Source organism: Salminus brasiliensis, chromosome 11 (assembly GCF_030463535.1).
Source record: "Salminus brasiliensis chromosome 11, fSalBra1.hap2, whole genome shotgun sequence".
Taxonomy (NCBI): Eukaryota; Metazoa; Chordata; class Actinopteri; order Characiformes; family Bryconidae; genus Salminus; species Salminus brasiliensis.
The window spans coordinates 24,760,307-24,778,308 of record NC_132888.1 but is presented as its reverse complement, the minus strand read 5'-3'; the positions used below and the strand labels follow the sequence as shown (position 1 = coordinate 24,778,308).

Below are 18,002 nucleotides of genomic sequence, written 5' to 3'. Positions count from 1 at the left end.
GGAAATGTAAGCTTTAATTGTTTGCAGGACTGGAAAAGCTTACAACACCTGGTATTCCCAGACAGTCTCCCATTCAAGTACTAACCAGGCCCAACCTTAGATAGCTTCTGAGATCAGACGAGATCAGGCGATCTAAGGGTGGAATGGCCGTAAGCAGAAGAACCTTGCAAACTAGAGGATTCAAATTTCATAGCTAAGACCATATTTGTTCAAAATCAAGAAAAAGCATTCCATTTTAACACATCAACATTTACAACACAAAAGAGTTTCAACTACAAATTTGTGCAAAATATGTAAAAAACATGGAAATGTAAGCTTTAATTGTTTGCAGGACTGGAAAAGCTTACAACACCTGGTATTTCCATTCAGTATCCCATTCAAGTACTAACCAGGCCCAACCCTAGGTAGCTTCTGAGCTAAGACGAGATCAGGCGTTCTAAGGGTGGAATGGCCGTAAGGAGAAAAACCTTGCAAACTAGAGGATTCAAATTTCATAGATAAGACCATATTTGTTTAAAACCAAGAAAAAGCATTCCATTTCAACACATCAAAATTTACAACACAAAAGAGTTTCAACTACAAATTTGTGCAAAAGATGTAAATAACATGGAAATGTAAGCTTTAATTGTTTGCAGGACTGGAAAAGCTTACAACACCTGGTATTCCCATTCAAGTACTAACCAGGCCCAACCCTAGGTAGCTTCTGAGATCAGACGAGATCAGGCGTTCTAAGGGTGGAATGGCCGTAAGCAGAAGAACCTTGCAAACTAGAGGATTCAAATTTCATAGATAAGACCATATTTGTTTAAATCCAAGAAAAAGCATTCCATGTCAACACATCAAAATTTACAACACAAAAGAGTTTCAACTACAAATTTGTGCAAAAGATGTAAATAACATGGAAATGTAAGCTTTAATTGTTTGCAGGACTGGAAAAGCTTACAACACCTGGTATTCCCATTCAAGTACTAACCAGGCCCAACCCTAGGTAGCTTCTGAGATCAGACGAGATCAGGCGTTCTAAGGGTGGAATGGCCGTAAGCAGAAGAACCTTGCAAACTAGAGGATTCAAATTTCATAGATAAGACCATATTTGTTTAAATCCAAGAAAAAGCATTCCATGTCAACACATCAAAATTTACAACACAAAAGAGTTTCAACTACAAATTTGTGCAAAAGATGTAAATAACATGGAAATGTAAGCTTTAATTGTTTGCAGGACTGGAAAAGCTTACAACACCTGGTATTCCCATCCAGTCTCCCATTCAAGTACTAACCAAGCCCAACCCTAGGTAGCTTCTGAGATCAAACGAGATCAGGCGTTCTAAGGGTGGAATGGCCGTAAGCAGAAGAACCTTGCAAACTAGAGGATTCAAATTTCATAGCTAAGACCATATTTCTTCAAAACCAAGAAAAAGCATTCCATTTCAACACATCAAAATTTACATCACAAAAGAGTTTCAACTACAAATTTGTGCAAAAGATGTAAATAACATGGAAATGTAAGCTTTCATTGTTTGCAGGATTGAAAAAGCTTACAACACCTGATATTCCCAGACAGTCTCCCATTCAAGTACTAACCAGGCCCAACCCTAGGTAGCTTCTGAGATCAGACAAGATCAGGCGTTCTAAGGGTGGAATGGCCGTAAGCAGAAGAACTGGGCAAACTAGAGAATTCAAATTTCATAGCTAAGACCATATTTGTTCAAAACCAAGAAAAAGCATTCCATTTCAACACATCAAAATTTACAACACAAAAGAGTTTCAACTACAAATTTGTGCAAAAGATGTAAATAACATGGAAATGTAAGCTTTAATTGTTTGCAGGACTGGAAAAGCTTACAACACCTGGTATTCCCAGACAGTCTCCCATTCAAGTACTAACCAGGCCCAACCCTAGGCAGCTTCTGAGATCAGACGACATCAGGCGTTCTAAGGGTGGAATGGCCGTAAGCAGAAGAACCTGGCAAACTAGAGGATTCAAATTTCATAGCTAAGACCATATTTGTTCAAAACCAAGAAAAAGCATTCCATTTTAACACATCAACATTTACAACACAAAAGAGTTTCAACTACAAATTTGTGTAAAAGATGTAAATAACATGGAAATGTAAGCTTTCTTTGTTTGCAGGATTGAAAAAGCTTACAACACCTGGTATTCCCATTCAGTCTCCCATTCAAGTACTAACCAGGCCCAACCCTAGCTAGCTTCTGAGATCAGACAAGATCAGGCATTCTAAGGGTGGAATGGCCGTAAGCAGAAGAACCTTGCAAACTAGAGGATTCAAATTTCATAGCTAAGACCATATTTGTTCAAAACCAAGAAAAAGCATTCCATTTCAACACATCAAAATTTACAACACAAAAGAGTTTCAACTACAAATTTGTGCAAAAGATGTAAATAACATGGAAATGTAAGCTTTAATTGTTTGCAGGACTGGAAAAGCTTACAACACCTGGTATTCCCAGACAGTCTCCCATTCAAGTACTAACCAGGCCCAACCCTAGATCTCTTCTGAGATCAGACGAGATCAGGCGATCTAAGGGTGGAATGGCCGTAAGCAGAAGAGCCTTGCAAACTAGAGGATTCAAATTTCATAGCTAAGACCATATTTGTTCAAAATCAAGAAAAAGCATTCCATTTTAGCACATCAACATTTACAACACAAAAGAGATTCAACTACAAATTTGTGCAAAATATGTAAATAACATGGAAATGTAAGCTTTAATTGTTTGCAGGACTGGAAAAGCTTACAACACCTGGTATTCCCATTCAGTCTCCCATTCAAGTACTAACCAGGCCCAACCCTAGGTAGCTTCTGAGATCAGACGAGATCAGGCGTTCTAAGGGTGGAATGGCCGTAAGCAGAAGAACCTTGCAAACTAGAGGATTCAAATTTCATAGATAAGACCATATTTGTTCAAAACCAAGAAAAAGCATTCCATTTCAACACATCAAAATTTACATCACCAAAGAGTTTCAACTACAAATGTGTGCAAAAGATGTAAATAACATGGAAATGTAAGCTTTAATTGTTTGCAGGACTGGAAAAGCTTACAACACCTGGTATTCCCAGACAGTCTCCCATTCAAGTACTAACCAGGCCCAACCCTAGGTAGCTTCTGAGATCAGACGAGATCAGGCGTTCTAAGGGTGGAATGGCCGTAAGCAGAAGAACCTTGCAAACTAGAGGATTCAAATTTCATAGATAAGACCATATTTGTTTAAATCCAAGAAAAAGCATTCCATGTCAACACATCAAAATTTACAACACAAAAGAGTTTCAACTACAAATTTGTGCAAAAGATGTAAATAACATGGAAATGTAAGCTTTAATTGTTTGCAGGACTGGAAAAGCTTACAACACCTGGTATTCCCATCCAGTCTCCCATTCAAGTACTAACCAGGCCCAACCCTAGGTAGCTTCTGAGATCAGACGAGATCAGGCGTTCTAAGGGTGGAATGGCCGTAAGCAGAAAAACCTTGCAAACTAGAGGATTCAAATTTCATAGATAAGACCATATTTGTTCAAAACCAAGAAAAAGCATTCCATTTCAACACATCAAAATTTACAACACAAAAGAGTTTCAACTACAAATTTGTGCAAAAGATGTAAATAACATGGAAATGTAAGCTTTAATTGTTTGCAGGACTGGAAAAGCTTACAACACCTGGTATTCCCAGACAGTCTCCCATTCAAGTACTAACCAGGCCCAACCTTAGATAGCTTCTGAGATCAGACGAGATCAGGCGATCTAAGGGTGGAATGGCCGTAAGCAGAAGAACCTTGCAAACTAGAGGATTCAAATTTCATAGCTAAGACCATATTTGTTCAAAATCAAGAAAAAGCATTCCATTTTAACACATCAACATTTACAACACAAAAGAGTTTCAACTACAAATTTGTGCAAAATATGTAAAAAACATGGAAATGTAAGCTTTAATTGTTTGCAGGACTGGAAAAGCTTACAACACCTGGTATTTCCATTCAGTATCCCATTCAAGTACTAACCAGGCCCAACCCTAGGTAGCTTCTGAGCTCAGACAAGATCAGGCGTTCTAAGGGTGGAATGGCCGTAAGGAGAAAAACCTTGCAAACTAGAGGATTCAAATTTCATAGATAAGACCATATTTGTTTAAAACCAAGAAAAAGCATTCCATTTCAACACATCAAAATTTACAACACAAAAGAGTTTCAACTACAAATTTGTGCAAAAGATGTAAATAACATGGAAATGTAAGCTTTAATTGTTTGCAGGACTGGAAAAGCTTACAACACCTGGTATTCCCATTCAAGTACTAACCAGGCCCAACCCTAGGTAGCTTCTGAGATCAGACGAGATCAGGCGTTCTAAGGGTGGAATGGCCGTAAGCAGAAGAACCTTGCAAACTAGAGGATTCAAATTTCATAGATAAGACCATATTTGTTTAAATCCAAGAAAAAGCATTCCATGTCAACACATCAAAATTTACAACACAAAAGAGTTTCAACTACAAATTTGTGCAAAAGATGTAAATAACATGGAAATGTAAGCTTTAATTGTTTGCAGGACTGGAAAAGCTTACAACACCTGGTATTCCCATTCAAGTACTAACCAGGCCCAACCCTAGGTAGCTTCTGAGATCAGACGAGATCAGGCGTTCTAAGGGTGGAATGGCCGTAAGCAGAAGAACCTTGCAAACTAGAGGATTCAAATTTCATAGATAAGACCATATTTGTTTAAATCCAAGAAAAAGCATTCCATGTCAACACATCAAAATTTACAACACAAAAGAGTTTCAACTACAAATTTGTGCAAAAGATGTAAATAACATGGAAATGTAAGCTTTAATTGTTTGCAGGACTGGAAAAGCTTACAACACCTGGTATTCCCATCCAGTCTCCCATTCAAGTACTAACCAGGCCCAACCCTAGGTAGCTTCTGAGATCAAACGAGATCAGGCGTTCTAAGGGTGGAATGGCCGTAAGCAGAAGAACCTTGCAAACTAGAGGATTCAAATTTCATAGCTAAGACCATATTTCTTCAAAACCAAGAAAAAGCATTCCATTTCAACACATCAAAATTTACATCACAAAAGAGTTTCAACTACAAATTTGTGCAAAAGATGTAAATAACATGGAAATGTAAGCTTTCATTGTTTGCAGGATTGAAAAAGCTTACAACACCTGGTATTCCCAGACAGTCTCCCATTCAAGTACTAACCAGGCCCAACCCTAGGTAGCTTCTGAGATCAGACAAGATCAGGCGTTCTAAGGGTGGAATGGCCGTAAGCAGAAGAACTGGGCAAACTAGAGAATTCAAATTTCATAGCTAAGACCATATTTGTTCAAAACCAAGAAAAAGCATTCCATTTCAACACATCAAAATTTACAACACAAAAGAGTTTCAACTACAAATTTGTGCAAAAGATGTAAATAACATGGAAATGTAAGCTTTAATTGTTTGCAGGACTGGAAAAGCTTACAACACCTGGTATTCCCAGACAGTCTCCCATTCAAGTACTAACCAGGCCCAACCCTAGGCAGCTTCTGAGATCAGACGACATCAGGCGTTCTAAGGGTGGAATGGCCGTAAGCAGAAGAACCTGGCAAACTAGAGGATTCAAATTTCATAGCTAAGACCATATTTGTTCAAAACCAAGAAAAAGCATTCCATTTTAACACATCAACATTTACAACACAAAAGAGTTTCAACTACAAATTTGTGCAAAAGATGTAAATAACATGGAAATGTAAGCTTTCTTTGTTTGCAGGATTGAAAAAGCTTACAACACCTGGTATTCCCATTCAGTCTCCCATTCAAGTACTAACCAGGCCCAACCCTAGCTAGCTTCTGAGATCAGACAAGATCAGGCATTCTAAGGGTGGAATGGCCGTAAGCAGAAGAACCGTGCAAACTAGAGGATTCAAATTTCATAGCTAAGACCATATTTGTTCAAAACCAAGAAAAAGCATTCCATTTCAACACATCAAAATTTACAACACAAAAGAGTTTCAACTACAAATTTGTGCAAAAGATGTAAATAACATGGAAATGTAAGCTTTAATTGTTTGCAGGACTGGAAAAGCTTACAACACCTGGTATTCCCAGACAGTCTCCCATTCAAGTACTAACCAGGCCCAACCCTAGATCTCTTCTGAGATCAGACGAGATCAGGCGATCTAAGGGTGGAATGGCCGTAAGCAGAAGAACCTTGCAAACTAGAGGATTCAAATTTCATAGCTAAGACCATATTTGTTCAAAATCAAGAAAAAGCATTCCATTTTAGCACATCAACATTTACAACACAAAAGAGATTCAACTACAAATTTGTGCAAAATATGTAAATAACATGGAAATGTAAGCTTTAATTGTTTGCAGGACTGGAAAAGCTTACAACACCTGGTATTCCCATTCAGTCTCCCATTCAAGTACTAACCAGGCCCAACCCTAGGTAGCTTCTGAGATCAGACGAGATCAGGCGTTCTAAGGGTGGAATGGCCGTAAGCAGAAGAACCTTGCAAACTAGAGGATTCAAATTTCATAGATAAGACCATATTTGTTCAAAACCAAGAAAAAGCATTCCATTTCAACACATCAAAATTTACATCACCAAAGAGTTTCAACTACAAATGTGTGCAAAAGATGTAAATAACATGGAAATGTAAGCTTTAATTGTTTGCAGGACTGGAAAAGCTTACAACACCTGGTATTCCCAGACAGTCTCCCATTCAAGTACTAACCAGGCCCAACCCTAGGTAGCTTCTGAGATCAGACGAGATCAGGCGTTCTAAGGGTGGAATGGCCGTAAGCAGAAGAACCTTGCAAACTAGAGGATTAAAATTTCATAGATAAGACCATATTTGTTTAAAATCAAGAAAAAGCATTCCATTTCAAGACATCAACATTTACAACACAAAAGAGTTTCAAATACAAATTTGTGCAAAAGATGTAAATAACATGGAAATGTAAGCTTTCTTTGTTTGCAGGAATGAAAAAGCTTACTACACCTGGTATTCCCAGACAGTCTCCCATTCAAGTACTAACCAGGCCCAACCCTAGGTAGCTTCTGAGATCAGACTAGATCAGGCGTTCTAAGGGTGGAATGGCCGTAAGCAGAAGTACCTTGCAAACTAGAGGATTCAAATTTCATAGCTAAGACCATATTTGTTCAAAACCAAGAAAAAGCATTCCATTTCAACACATCAAAATTTACATCACAAAAGAGTTTCAACTACAAATTTGAGCAAAAGATGTAAGTAACATGGAAATGTAAGCTTTAATTGTTTGCAGGACTGGAAAAGCTTACAACACCTGGTATTCCCATTCAAGTACTAACCAGGCCCAACCCTAGGTAGCTTCTGAGATCAGACGAGATCAGGCGTTCTAAGGGTGGAATGGCCGTAAGCAGAAGAACCTTGCAAACTAGAGGATTCAAATTTCATAGATAAGACCATATTTGTTTAAATCCAAGAAAAAGCATTCCATGTCAACACATCAAAATTTACAACACAAAAGAGTTTCAACTACAAATTTGTGCAAAAGATGTAAATAACATGGAAATGTAAGCTTTAATTGTTTGCAGGACTGGAAAAGCTTACAACACCTGGTATTCCCATCCAGTCTCCCATTCAAGTACTAACCAGGCCCAACCCTAGGTAGCTTCTGAGATCAGACGAGATCAGGCGTTCTAAGGGTGGAATGGCCGTAAGCAGAAGAACCTTGCAAACTAGAGGATTAAAATTTCATAGCTAAGACCATATTTCTTCAAAACCAAGAAAAAGCATTCCATTTCAACACATCAAAATTTACATCACAAAAGAGTTTCAACTACAAATTTGTGCAAAAGATGTAAATAACATGGAAATGTAAGCTTTCATTGTTTGCAGGATTGAAAAAGCTTACAACACCTGGTATTCCCAGACAGTCTCCCATTCAAGTACTAACCAGGCCCAACCCTAGGTAGCTTCTGAGATCAGACAAGATCAGGCGTTCTAAGGGTGGAATGGCCGTAAGCAGAAGAACCGGGCAAACTAGAGAATTCAAATTTCATAGCTAAGACCATATTTGTTCAAAACCAAGAAAAAGCATTCCATTTCAACACATCAAAATTTACAACACAAAAGAGTTTCAACTACAAATTTGTGCAAAAGATGTAAATAACATGGAAATGTAAGCTTTAATTGTTTGCAGGACTGGAAAAGCTTACAACACCTGGTATTCCCAGACAGTCTCCCATTCAAGTACTAACCAGGCCCAACCCTAGGCAGCTTCTGAGATCAGACGACATCAGGCGTTCTAAGGGTGGAATGGCCGTAAGCAGAAGAACCTGGCAAACTAGAGGATTCAAATTTCATAGCTAAGACCATATTTGTTCAAAACCAAGAAAAAGCATTCCATTTTAACACATCAACATTTACAACACAAAAGAGTTTCAACTACAAATTTGTGCAAAAGATGTAAATAACATGGAAATGTAAGCTTTCTTTGTTTGCAGGATTGAAAAAGCTTACAACACCTGGTATTCCCATTCAGTCTCCCATTCAAGTACTAACCAGGCCCAACCCTAGCTAGCTTCTGAGATCAGACAAGATCAGGCATTCTAAGGGTGGAATGGCCGTAAGCAGAAGAATCTTGCAAACTAGAGGATTCAAATTTCATAGATAAGACCATATTTGTTCAAAACCAAGAAAAAGCATTCCATTTCAACACATCAAAATTTACAACACAAAAGAGTTTCAACTACAAATTTGTGCAAAAGATGTAAATAACATGGAAATGTAAGCTTTAATTGTTTGCAGGACTGGAAAAGCTTACAACACCTGGTATTCCCATTCAAGTACTAACCAGGCCCAACCCTAGGTAGCTTCTGAGATCAGACGAGATCAGGCGTTCTAAGGGTGGAATGGCCGTAAGCAGAAGAACCTTGCAAACTAGAGGATTCAAATTTCATAGATAAGACCATATTTGTTTAAATCCAAGAAAAAGCATTCCATGTCAACACATCAAAATTTACAACACAAAAGAGTTTCAACTACAAATTTGTGCAAAAGATGTAAATAACATGGAAATGTAAGCTTTAATTGTTTGCAGGACTGGAAAAGCTTACAACACCTGGTATTCCCATCCAGTCTCCCATTCAAGTACTAACCAGGCCCAACCCTAGGTAGCTTCTGAGATCAAACGAGATCAGGCGTTCTAAGGGTGGAATGGCCGTAAGCAGAAGAACCTTGCAAACTAGAGGATTCAAATTTCATAGCTAAGACCATATTTCTTCAAAACCAAGAAAAAGCATTCCATTTCAACACATCAAAATTTACATCACAAAAGAGTTTCAACTACAAATTTGTGCAAAAGATGTAAATAACATGGAAATGTAAGCTTTCATTGTTTGCAGGATTGAAAAAGCTTACAACACCTGGTATTCCCAGACAGTCTCCCATTCAAGTACTAACCAGGCCCAACCCTAGGTAGCTTCTGAGATCAGACAAGATCAGGCGTTCTAAGGGTGGAATGGCCGTAAGCAGAAGAACTGGGCAAACTAGAGAATTCAAATTTCATAGCTAAGACCATATTTGTTCAAAACCAAGAAAAAGCATTCCATTTCAACACATCAAAATTTACAACACAAAAGAGTTTCAACTACAAATTTGTGCAAAAGATGTAAATAACATGGAAATGTAAGCTTTAATTGTTTGCAGGACTGGAAAAGCTTACAACACCTGGTATTCCCATTCAGTCTCCCATTCAAGTACTAACCAGGCCCAACCCTAGGTAGCTTCTGAGATCAGACGAGATCAGGCGTTCTAAGGGTGGAATGGCCGTAAGCAGAAGAACCTTGCAAACTAGAGGATTAAAATTTCATAGATAAGACCATATTTGTTTAAAATCAAGAAAAAGCATTCCATTTCAAGACATCAACATTTACAACACAAAAGAGTTTCAAATACAAATTTGTGCAAAAGATGTAAATAACATGGAAATGTAAGCTTTCTTTGTTTGCAGGAATGAAAAAGCTTACTACACCTGGTATTCCCATTCAGTCTCCCATTCAAGTACTAACCAGGCCCAACCCTAGCTAGCTTCTGAGATCAGACAAGATCAGGCATTCTAAGGGTGGAATGGCCGTAAGCAGAAGAACCTTGCAAACTAGAGGATTCAAATTTCATAGATAAGACCATATTTGTTCAAAACCAAGAAAAAGCATTCCATTTCAACACATCAAAATTTACAACACAAAAGAGTTTCAACTACAAATTTGTGTAAAAGATGTAAATAACATGGAAATGTAAGCTTTAAATGTTTGCAGGACTGGAAAAGCTTACAACACCTGGTATTCCCAGACAGTCTCCCATTCAAGTACTAACCAGGCCCAACCCTAGGTAGCTTCTGAGATCAGACTAGATCAGGCGTTCTAAGGGTGGAATGGCCGTAAGCAGAAGTACCTTGCAAACTAGAGGATTCAAATTTCATAGCTAAGACCATATTTGTTCAAAACCAAGAAAAAGCATTCCATTTCAACACATCAAAATTTACATCACAAAAGAGTTTCAACTACAAATTTGAGCAAAAGATGTAAATAACATGGAAATGTAAGCTTTAATTGTTTGCAGGACTGGAAAAGCTTACAACACCTGGTATTCCCATTCAAGTACTAACCAGGCCCAACCCTAGGTAGCTTCTGAGATCAGACGAGATCAGGCGTTCTAAGGGTGGAATGGCCGTAAGCAGAAGAACCTTGCAAACTAGAGGATTCAAATTTCATAGATAAGACCATATTTGTTTAAATCCAAGAAAAAGCATTCCATGTCAACACATCAAAATTTACAACACAAAAGAGTTTCAACTACAAATTTGTGCAAAAGATGTAAATAACATGGAAATGTAAGCTTTAATTGTTTGCAGGACTGGAAAAGCTTACAACACCTGGTATTCCCATCCAGTCTCCCATTCAAGTACTAACCAGGCCCAACCCTAGGTAGCTTCTGAGATCAGACGAGATCAGGCGTTCTAAGGGTGGAATGGCCGTAAGCAGAAGAACCTTGCAAACTAGAGGATTAAAATTTCATAGCTAAGACCATATTTCTTCAAAACCAAGAAAAAGCATTCCATTTCAACACATCAAAATTTACATCACAAAAGAGTTTCAACTACAAATTTGTGCAAAAGATGTAAATAACATGGAAATGTAAGCTTTCATTGTTTGCAGGATTGAAAAAGCTTACAACACCTGGTATTCCCAGACAGTCTCCCATTCAAGTACTAACCAGGCCCAACCCTAGGTAGCTTCTGAGATCAGACAAGATCAGGCGTTCTAAGGGTGGAATGGCCGTAAGCAGAAGAACCGGGCAAACTAGAGAATTCAAATTTCATAGCTAAGACCATATTTGTTCAAAACCAAGAAAAAGCATTCCATTTCAACACATCAAAATTTACAACACAAAAGAGTTTCAACTACAAATTTGTGCAAAAGATGTAAATAACATGGAAATGTAAGCTTTAATTGTTTGCAGGACTGGAAAAGCTTACAACACCTGGTATTCCCAGACAGTCTCCCATTCAAGTACTAACCAGGCCCAACCCTAGGCAGCTTCTGAGATCAGACGACATCAGGCGTTCTAAGGGTGGAATGGCCGTAAGCAGAAGAACCTGGCAAACTAGAGGATTCAAATTTCATAGCTAAGACCATATTTGTTCAAAACCAAGAAAAAGCATTCCATTTTAACACATCAACATTTACAACACAAAAGAGTTTCAACTACAAATTTGTGCAAAAGATGTAAATAACATGGAAATGTAAGCTTTCTTTGTTTGCAGGATTGAAAAAGCTTACAACACCTGGTATTCCCATTCAGTCTCCCATTCAAGTACTAACCAGGCCCAACCCTAGCTAGCTTCTGAGATCAGACAAGATCAGGCATTCTAAGGGTGGAATGGCCGTAAGCAGAAGAATCTTGCAAACTAGAGGATTCAAATTTCATAGATAAGACCATATTTGTTCAAAACCAAGAAAAAGCATTCCATTTCAACACATCAAAATTTACAACACAAAAGAGTTTCAACTACAAATTTGTGCAAAAGATGTAAATAACATGGAAATGTAAGCTTTAATTGTTTGCAGGACTGGAAAAGCTTACAACACCTGGTATTCCCAGACAGTCTCCCATTCAAGTACTAACCAGGCCCAACCCTAGATCTCTTCTGAGATCAGACGAGATCAGGCGATCTAAGGGTGGAATGGCCGTAAGCAGAAGAACCTTGCAAACTAGAGGATTCAAATTTCATAGATAAGACCATATTTGTTCAAAACCAAGAAAAAGCATTCCATTTCAACACATCAAAATTTACATCACCAAAGAGTTTCAACTACAAATGTGTGCAAAAGATGTAAATAACATGGAAATGTAAGCTTTAATTGTTTGCAGGACTGGAAAAGCTTACAACACCTGGTATTCCAAGACAGTCTCCCATTCAAGTACTAACCAGGCCCAACCCTAGGTAGCTTCTGAGATCAGACGAGATCAGGCGTTCTAAGGGTGGAATGGCCGTAAGCAGAAGAACCTTGCAAACTAGAGGATTAAAATTTCATAGATAAGACCATATTTGTTTAAAATCAAGAAAAAGCATTCCATTTCAAGACATCAACATTTACAACACAAAAGAGTTTCAAATACAAATTTGTGCAAAAGATGTAAATAACATGGAAATGTAAGCTTTCTTTGTTTGCAGGAATGAAAAAGCTTACTACACCTGGTATTCCCATTCAGTCTCCCATTCAAGTACTAACCAGGCCCAACCCTAGCTAGCTTCTGAGATCAGACAAGATCAGGCATTCTAAGGGTGGAATGGCCGTAAGCAGAAGAACCTTGCAAACTAGAGGATTCAAATTTCATAGATAAGACCATATTTGTTCAAAACCAAGAAAAAGCATTCCATTTCAACACATCAAAATTTACAACACAAAAGAGTTTCAACTACAAATTTGTGTAAAAGATGTAAATAACATGGAAATGTAAGCTTTAAATGTTTGCAGGACTGGAAAAGCTTACAACACCTGGTATTCCCAGACAGTCTCCCATTCAAGTACTAACCAGGCCCAACCCTAGGTAGCTTCTGAGATCAGACTAGATCAGGCGTTCTAAGGGTGGAATGGCCGTAAGCAGAAGTACCTTGCAAACTAGAGGATTCAAATTTCATAGCTAAGACCATATTTGTTCAAAACCAAGAAAAAGCATTCCATTTCAACACATCAAAATTTACATCACAAAAGAGTTTCAACTACAAATTTGAGCAAAAGATGTAAATAACATGGAAATGTAAGCTTTAATTGTTTGCAGGACTGGAAAAGCTTACAACACCTGGTATTCCCATTCAAGTACTAACCAGGCCCAACCCTAGGTAGCTTCTGAGATCAGACGAGATCAGGCGTTCTAAGGGTGGAATGGCCGTAAGCAGAAGAACCTTGCAAACTAGAGGATTCAAATTTCATAGATAAGACCATATTTGTTTAAATCCAAGAAAAAGCATTCCATGTCAACACATCAAAATTTACAACACAAAAGAGTTTCAACTACAAATTTGTGCAAAAGATGTAAATAACATGGAAATGTAAGCTTTAATTGTTTGCAGGACTGGAAAAGCTTACAACACCTGGTATTCCCATCCAGTCTCCCATTCAAGTACTAACCAGGCCCAACCCTAGGTAGCTTCTGAGATCAGAAGAGATCAGGCGTTCTAAGGGTGGAATGGCCGTAAGCAGAAGAACCTTGCAAACTAGAGGATTAAAATTTCATAGCTAAGACCATATTTCTTCAAAACCAAGAAAAAGCATTCCATTTCAACACATCAAAATTTACATCACAAAAGAGTTTCAACTACAAATTTGTGCAAAAGATGTAAATAACATGGAAATGTAAGCTTTCATTGTTTGCAGGATTGAAAAAGCTTACAACACCTGGTATTCCCAGACAGTCTCCCATTCAAGTACTAACCAGGCCCAACCCTAGGTAGCTTCTGAGATCAGACAAGATCAGGCGTTCTAAGGGTGGAATGGCCGTTAGCAGAAGAACCGTGCAAACTAGAGAATTCAAATTTCATAGCTAAGACCATATTTGTTCAAAACCAAGAAAAAGCATTCCATTTCAACACATCAAAATTTACAACACAAAAGAGTTTCAACTACAAATTTGTGCAAAAGATGTAAATAACATGGAAATGTAAGCTTTAATTGTTTGCAGGACTGGAAAAGCTTACAACACCTGGTATTCCCAGACAGTCTCCCATTCAAGTACTAACCAGGCCCAACCCTAGGCAGCTTCTGAGATCAGACGACATCAGGCGTTCTAAGGGTGGAATGGCCGTAAGCAGAAGAACCTGGCAAACTAGAGGATTCAAATTTCATAGCTAAGACCATATTTGTTCAAAACCAAGAAAAAGCATTCCATTTTAACACATCAACATTTACAACACAAAAGAGTTTCAACTACAAATTTGTGCAAAAGATGTAAATAACATGGAAATGTAAGCTTTCTTTGTTTGCAGGATTGAAAAAGCTTACAACACCTGGTATTCCCATTCAGTCTCCCATTCAAGTACTAACCAGGCCCAACCCTAGCTAGCTTCTGAGATCAGACAAGATCAGGCATTCTAAGGGTGGAATGGCCGTAAGCAGAAGAATCTTGCAAACTAGAGGATTCAAATTTCATAGATAAGACCATATTTGTTCAAAACCAAGAAAAAGCATTCCATTTCAACACATCAAAATTTACAACACAAAAGAGTTTCAACTACAAATTTGTGCAAAAGATGTAAATAACATGGAAATGTAAGCTTTAATTGTTTGCAGGACTGGAAAAGCTTACAACACCTGGTATTCCCAGACAGTCTCCCATTCAAGTACTAACCAGGCCCAACCCTAGATCTCTTCTGAGATCAGACGAGATCAGGCGATCTAAGGGTGGAATGGCCGTAAGCAGAAGAACCTTGCAAACTAGAGGATTCAAATTTCATAGCTAAGACCATATTTGTTCAAAATCAAGAAAAAGCATTCCATTTTAGCACATCAACATTTACAACACAAAAGAGATTCAACTACACATTTGTGCAAAATATGTAAATAACATGGAAATGTAAGCTTTAATTGTTTGCAGGACTGGAAAAGCTTACAACACCTGGTATTCCCATTCAGTCTCCCATTCAAGTACTAACCAGGCCCAACCCTAGGTAGCTTCTGAGATCAGACGAGATCAGGCGTTCTAAGGGTGGAATGGCCGTAAGCAGAAGAACCTTGCAAACTAGAGGATTCAAATTTCATAGATAAGACCATATTTGTTCAAAACCAAGAAAAAGCATTCCATTTCAACACATCAAAATTTACATCACCAAAGAGTTTCAACTACAAATGTGTGCAAAAGATGTAAATAACATGGAAATGTAAGCTTTAATTGTTTGCAGGACTGGAAAAGCTTACAACACCTGGTATTCCCAGACAGTCTCCCATTCAAGTACTAACCAGGCCCAACCCTAGGTAGCTTCTGAGATCAGACGAGATCAGGCGTTCTAAGGGTGGAATGGCCGTAAGCAGAAGAACCTTGCAAACTAGAGGATTAAAATTTCATAGATAAGACCATATTTGTTTAAAATCAAGAAAAAGCATTCCATTTCAAGACATCAACATTTACAACACAAAAGAGTTTCAAATACAAATTTGTGCAAAAGATGTAAATAACATGGAAATGTAAGCTTTCTTTGTTTGCAGGAATGAAAAAGCTTACTACACCTGGTATTCCCATTCAGTCTCCCATTCAAGTACTAACCAGGCCCAACCCTAGCTAGCTTCTGAGATCAGACAAGATCAGGCATTCTAAGGGTGGAATGGCCGTAAGCAGAAGAACCTTGCAAACTAGAGGATTCAAATTTCATAGATAAGACCATATTTGTTCAAAACCAAGAAAAAGCATTCCATTTTAACACATCAACATTTACAACACAAAAGAGTTTCAACTACAAATTTGTGTAAAAGATGTAAATAACATGGAAATGTAAGCTTTAAATGTTTGCAGGACTGGAAAAGCTTACAACACCTGGTATTCCCAGACAGTCTCCCATTCAAGTACTAACCAGGCCCAACCCTAGGTAGCTTCTGAGATCAGACAAGATCAGGCGATCTAAGGGTGGAATGGCCGTAAGCGGAAGAACCTTGCAAACTAGAGGATTCAAATTTCATAGCTAAGACCATATTTGTTCAAAATCAAGAAAAAGCATTCCATTTTAACACATCAACATTTACAACACAAAAGAGTTTCAACTACAAATTTGTGCAAAAGATGTAAATAACATGGAAATGTAAGCTTTAATTGTTTGCAGGACTGGAAAAGCTTACAACACCTGGTATTCCCATTCAGTCTCCCATTCAAGTACTAACCAGGCCCAACCCTAGGTAGCTTCTGAGATCAGACGAGATCAGGCGTTCTAAGGGTGGAATGGCCGTAAGCAGAAGAAACTTGCAAACTAGAGGATTAAAATTTCATAGATAAGACCATATTTGTTCAAAACCAAGAAAAAGCATTCCATTTCAACACATCAAAATTTACAACACAAAAGAGTTTCAACTACAAATTTGTGCAAAAGATGTAAATAACATGGAAATGTAAGCTTTAATTGTTTGCAGGACTGGAAAAGCTTACAACACCTGGTATTCCCATTCAGTCTCCCATTCAAGTACTAATCAGGCCCAACCCTTAGTAGCTTCTGAGATCAGACGAGATCAGGCGTTCTAAGGGTGGAATAGCCGTAAGCAGAATAACCTTACAAACTAGAGGATTCAAATTTCATAGATAAGACCATATTTGTTCAAAACCAAGAAAAAGCATTCCATTTCAACACATCAAAATTTAAATCACAAAAGAGTTTCAACCACAAATGTTTGCAAAAGATGTAAATAACATGGAAATGTAAGCTTTAATTGTTTGCAGGACTGGAAAAGCTTACAACACCTGGTATTCCCAGACAGTCTCCCATTCAAGTACTAACCAGGCCCAACCCTAGGTAGCTTCTGAGATCAGACAAGATCAGGCGTTCTAAGGGTGGAATGGCCATAAGCAGAAGAACCTTGCAAACTAGAGGATTCAAATTTCATAGATAAGACCATATTTGTTTAAAATCAAGAAAAAGCATTCCATTTCAACACATCAACATTTACAACACAAAAGAGTTTCAAATACAAATTTGTGTAAAAGATGAAAAAAAAATGGAAATGTAAGCTTTCATTGTTTGCAGGATTGAAAAAGCTTACAACACCTGGTATTCCCATTCAGTCTTCCATTCAAGTACTAACCAGGCCCAACCCTAGCTAGCTTCTGAGATCAGACAAGATCAGGCATTCTAAGGGTGGAATGGCCGTAAGCAGAAGAACCTTGCAAACTAGAGGATTCAAATTTCATAGCTAAGACCATATTTGTTCAAAACCAAGAAAAAGCATTCCATTTCAACACATCAAAATTTACAACACAAAAGAGTTTCAACTACAAATTTGTGCAAAAGATGTAAATAACATGGAAATGTAAGCTTTAATTGTTTGCAGGACTGGAAAAGCTTACAACACCTGGTATTCCCATTCAGTCTCCCATTCAAGTACTAACCAGGCCCAACCCTAGGTAGCTTCTGAGATCAGACGAGATCAGGCGTTCTAAGGGTGGAATGGCCGTAAGCAGAAGAACCTTGCAAACTAGAGGATTCAAATTTCATAGATAAGACCATATTTGTTTAAAATCAAGAAAAAGCATTCCATTTCAAGACATCAACATTTACAACACAAAAGAGTTTCAAATACAAATTTGTGCAAAAGATGTAAATAACATGGAAATGTAAGCTTTCTTTGTTTGCAGGAATGAAAAAGCTTACTACACCTGGTATTCCCATTCAGTCTCCCATTCAAGTACTAACCAGGCCCAACCCTAGCTAGCTTCTGAGATCAGACAAGATCAGGCATTCTAAGGGTGGAATGGCCGTAAGCAGAAGAA

General features: G+C 38.0%; 59 pseudogenes; all 59 read right to left on the bottom strand.

Moving 5' to 3' along the window:
• Positions 1–36: 36 nt before the first annotated feature.
• On the bottom strand, positions 37–155 carry LOC140571781 (5S ribosomal RNA; annotated as a pseudogene).
• A 489-nt stretch (positions 156–644) lies between these two features.
• LOC140568160 (5S ribosomal RNA) lies at positions 645–751 on the bottom strand (annotated as a pseudogene).
• Positions 752–936: 185 nt separating this feature from the next.
• LOC140568159 (5S ribosomal RNA) lies at positions 937–1,043 on the bottom strand (annotated as a pseudogene).
• A 185-nt stretch (positions 1,044–1,228) lies between these two features.
• Positions 1,229–1,347, bottom strand: LOC140571803 (5S ribosomal RNA; annotated as a pseudogene).
• Positions 1,348–1,532: 185 nt separating this feature from the next.
• On the bottom strand, positions 1,533–1,651 carry LOC140571927 (5S ribosomal RNA; annotated as a pseudogene).
• Positions 1,652–1,836: 185 nt separating this feature from the next.
• LOC140567348 (5S ribosomal RNA) lies at positions 1,837–1,955 on the bottom strand (annotated as a pseudogene).
• A 185-nt stretch (positions 1,956–2,140) lies between these two features.
• LOC140573193 (5S ribosomal RNA) lies at positions 2,141–2,259 on the bottom strand (annotated as a pseudogene).
• Positions 2,260–2,444: 185 nt separating this feature from the next.
• On the bottom strand, positions 2,445–2,563 carry LOC140573379 (5S ribosomal RNA; annotated as a pseudogene).
• A 185-nt stretch (positions 2,564–2,748) lies between these two features.
• On the bottom strand, positions 2,749–2,867 carry LOC140568455 (5S ribosomal RNA; annotated as a pseudogene).
• A 185-nt stretch (positions 2,868–3,052) lies between these two features.
• Positions 3,053–3,171, bottom strand: LOC140570795 (5S ribosomal RNA; annotated as a pseudogene).
• A 185-nt stretch (positions 3,172–3,356) lies between these two features.
• LOC140569909 (5S ribosomal RNA) lies at positions 3,357–3,475 on the bottom strand (annotated as a pseudogene).
• Positions 3,476–3,660: 185 nt separating this feature from the next.
• LOC140571779 (5S ribosomal RNA) lies at positions 3,661–3,779 on the bottom strand (annotated as a pseudogene).
• A 185-nt stretch (positions 3,780–3,964) lies between these two features.
• LOC140568251 (5S ribosomal RNA) lies at positions 3,965–4,083 on the bottom strand (annotated as a pseudogene).
• Positions 4,084–4,268: 185 nt separating this feature from the next.
• LOC140568158 (5S ribosomal RNA) lies at positions 4,269–4,375 on the bottom strand (annotated as a pseudogene).
• A 185-nt stretch (positions 4,376–4,560) lies between these two features.
• Positions 4,561–4,667, bottom strand: LOC140568157 (5S ribosomal RNA; annotated as a pseudogene).
• A 185-nt stretch (positions 4,668–4,852) lies between these two features.
• Positions 4,853–4,971, bottom strand: LOC140570315 (5S ribosomal RNA; annotated as a pseudogene).
• A 185-nt stretch (positions 4,972–5,156) lies between these two features.
• LOC140571014 (5S ribosomal RNA) lies at positions 5,157–5,275 on the bottom strand (annotated as a pseudogene).
• A 185-nt stretch (positions 5,276–5,460) lies between these two features.
• Positions 5,461–5,579, bottom strand: LOC140567347 (5S ribosomal RNA; annotated as a pseudogene).
• Positions 5,580–5,764: 185 nt separating this feature from the next.
• LOC140573191 (5S ribosomal RNA) lies at positions 5,765–5,883 on the bottom strand (annotated as a pseudogene).
• Positions 5,884–6,068: 185 nt separating this feature from the next.
• LOC140573368 (5S ribosomal RNA) lies at positions 6,069–6,187 on the bottom strand (annotated as a pseudogene).
• Positions 6,188–6,372: 185 nt separating this feature from the next.
• LOC140568444 (5S ribosomal RNA) lies at positions 6,373–6,491 on the bottom strand (annotated as a pseudogene).
• Positions 6,492–6,676: 185 nt separating this feature from the next.
• LOC140570783 (5S ribosomal RNA) lies at positions 6,677–6,795 on the bottom strand (annotated as a pseudogene).
• Positions 6,796–6,980: 185 nt separating this feature from the next.
• LOC140566153 (5S ribosomal RNA) lies at positions 6,981–7,099 on the bottom strand (annotated as a pseudogene).
• Positions 7,100–7,284: 185 nt separating this feature from the next.
• Positions 7,285–7,391, bottom strand: LOC140568156 (5S ribosomal RNA; annotated as a pseudogene).
• Positions 7,392–7,576: 185 nt separating this feature from the next.
• LOC140569908 (5S ribosomal RNA) lies at positions 7,577–7,695 on the bottom strand (annotated as a pseudogene).
• A 185-nt stretch (positions 7,696–7,880) lies between these two features.
• LOC140571013 (5S ribosomal RNA) lies at positions 7,881–7,999 on the bottom strand (annotated as a pseudogene).
• A 185-nt stretch (positions 8,000–8,184) lies between these two features.
• LOC140567346 (5S ribosomal RNA) lies at positions 8,185–8,303 on the bottom strand (annotated as a pseudogene).
• A 185-nt stretch (positions 8,304–8,488) lies between these two features.
• On the bottom strand, positions 8,489–8,607 carry LOC140573190 (5S ribosomal RNA; annotated as a pseudogene).
• A 185-nt stretch (positions 8,608–8,792) lies between these two features.
• LOC140568154 (5S ribosomal RNA) lies at positions 8,793–8,899 on the bottom strand (annotated as a pseudogene).
• Positions 8,900–9,084: 185 nt separating this feature from the next.
• On the bottom strand, positions 9,085–9,203 carry LOC140570314 (5S ribosomal RNA; annotated as a pseudogene).
• A 185-nt stretch (positions 9,204–9,388) lies between these two features.
• LOC140571012 (5S ribosomal RNA) lies at positions 9,389–9,507 on the bottom strand (annotated as a pseudogene).
• A 185-nt stretch (positions 9,508–9,692) lies between these two features.
• LOC140568443 (5S ribosomal RNA) lies at positions 9,693–9,811 on the bottom strand (annotated as a pseudogene).
• Positions 9,812–9,996: 185 nt separating this feature from the next.
• Positions 9,997–10,115, bottom strand: LOC140567278 (5S ribosomal RNA; annotated as a pseudogene).
• A 185-nt stretch (positions 10,116–10,300) lies between these two features.
• Positions 10,301–10,419, bottom strand: LOC140571399 (5S ribosomal RNA; annotated as a pseudogene).
• Positions 10,420–10,604: 185 nt separating this feature from the next.
• Positions 10,605–10,711, bottom strand: LOC140568153 (5S ribosomal RNA; annotated as a pseudogene).
• Positions 10,712–10,896: 185 nt separating this feature from the next.
• Positions 10,897–11,015, bottom strand: LOC140569907 (5S ribosomal RNA; annotated as a pseudogene).
• A 185-nt stretch (positions 11,016–11,200) lies between these two features.
• LOC140571011 (5S ribosomal RNA) lies at positions 11,201–11,319 on the bottom strand (annotated as a pseudogene).
• Positions 11,320–11,504: 185 nt separating this feature from the next.
• On the bottom strand, positions 11,505–11,623 carry LOC140567345 (5S ribosomal RNA; annotated as a pseudogene).
• A 185-nt stretch (positions 11,624–11,808) lies between these two features.
• On the bottom strand, positions 11,809–11,927 carry LOC140573189 (5S ribosomal RNA; annotated as a pseudogene).
• Positions 11,928–12,112: 185 nt separating this feature from the next.
• On the bottom strand, positions 12,113–12,231 carry LOC140573357 (5S ribosomal RNA; annotated as a pseudogene).
• Positions 12,232–12,416: 185 nt separating this feature from the next.
• Positions 12,417–12,535, bottom strand: LOC140570162 (5S ribosomal RNA; annotated as a pseudogene).
• Positions 12,536–12,720: 185 nt separating this feature from the next.
• Positions 12,721–12,839, bottom strand: LOC140567277 (5S ribosomal RNA; annotated as a pseudogene).
• A 185-nt stretch (positions 12,840–13,024) lies between these two features.
• LOC140571398 (5S ribosomal RNA) lies at positions 13,025–13,143 on the bottom strand (annotated as a pseudogene).
• A 185-nt stretch (positions 13,144–13,328) lies between these two features.
• LOC140568152 (5S ribosomal RNA) lies at positions 13,329–13,435 on the bottom strand (annotated as a pseudogene).
• A 185-nt stretch (positions 13,436–13,620) lies between these two features.
• Positions 13,621–13,739, bottom strand: LOC140570862 (5S ribosomal RNA; annotated as a pseudogene).
• A 185-nt stretch (positions 13,740–13,924) lies between these two features.
• Positions 13,925–14,043, bottom strand: LOC140572358 (5S ribosomal RNA; annotated as a pseudogene).
• A 185-nt stretch (positions 14,044–14,228) lies between these two features.
• LOC140567344 (5S ribosomal RNA) lies at positions 14,229–14,347 on the bottom strand (annotated as a pseudogene).
• A 185-nt stretch (positions 14,348–14,532) lies between these two features.
• On the bottom strand, positions 14,533–14,651 carry LOC140573188 (5S ribosomal RNA; annotated as a pseudogene).
• A 185-nt stretch (positions 14,652–14,836) lies between these two features.
• Positions 14,837–14,955, bottom strand: LOC140573346 (5S ribosomal RNA; annotated as a pseudogene).
• A 185-nt stretch (positions 14,956–15,140) lies between these two features.
• Positions 15,141–15,259, bottom strand: LOC140568442 (5S ribosomal RNA; annotated as a pseudogene).
• Positions 15,260–15,444: 185 nt separating this feature from the next.
• LOC140570772 (5S ribosomal RNA) lies at positions 15,445–15,563 on the bottom strand (annotated as a pseudogene).
• Positions 15,564–15,748: 185 nt separating this feature from the next.
• LOC140567276 (5S ribosomal RNA) lies at positions 15,749–15,867 on the bottom strand (annotated as a pseudogene).
• Positions 15,868–16,052: 185 nt separating this feature from the next.
• Positions 16,053–16,171, bottom strand: LOC140572030 (5S ribosomal RNA; annotated as a pseudogene).
• A 185-nt stretch (positions 16,172–16,356) lies between these two features.
• On the bottom strand, positions 16,357–16,475 carry LOC140568441 (5S ribosomal RNA; annotated as a pseudogene).
• Positions 16,476–16,660: 185 nt separating this feature from the next.
• LOC140568566 (5S ribosomal RNA) lies at positions 16,661–16,779 on the bottom strand (annotated as a pseudogene).
• Positions 16,780–16,964: 185 nt separating this feature from the next.
• Positions 16,965–17,083, bottom strand: LOC140571829 (5S ribosomal RNA; annotated as a pseudogene).
• Positions 17,084–17,268: 185 nt separating this feature from the next.
• On the bottom strand, positions 17,269–17,387 carry LOC140566920 (5S ribosomal RNA; annotated as a pseudogene).
• Positions 17,388–17,572: 185 nt separating this feature from the next.
• Positions 17,573–17,691, bottom strand: LOC140568440 (5S ribosomal RNA; annotated as a pseudogene).
• Positions 17,692–17,876: 185 nt separating this feature from the next.
• On the bottom strand, positions 17,877–17,995 carry LOC140567275 (5S ribosomal RNA; annotated as a pseudogene).
• Between the last annotated feature and the right edge of the window lie 7 nt (positions 17,996–18,002).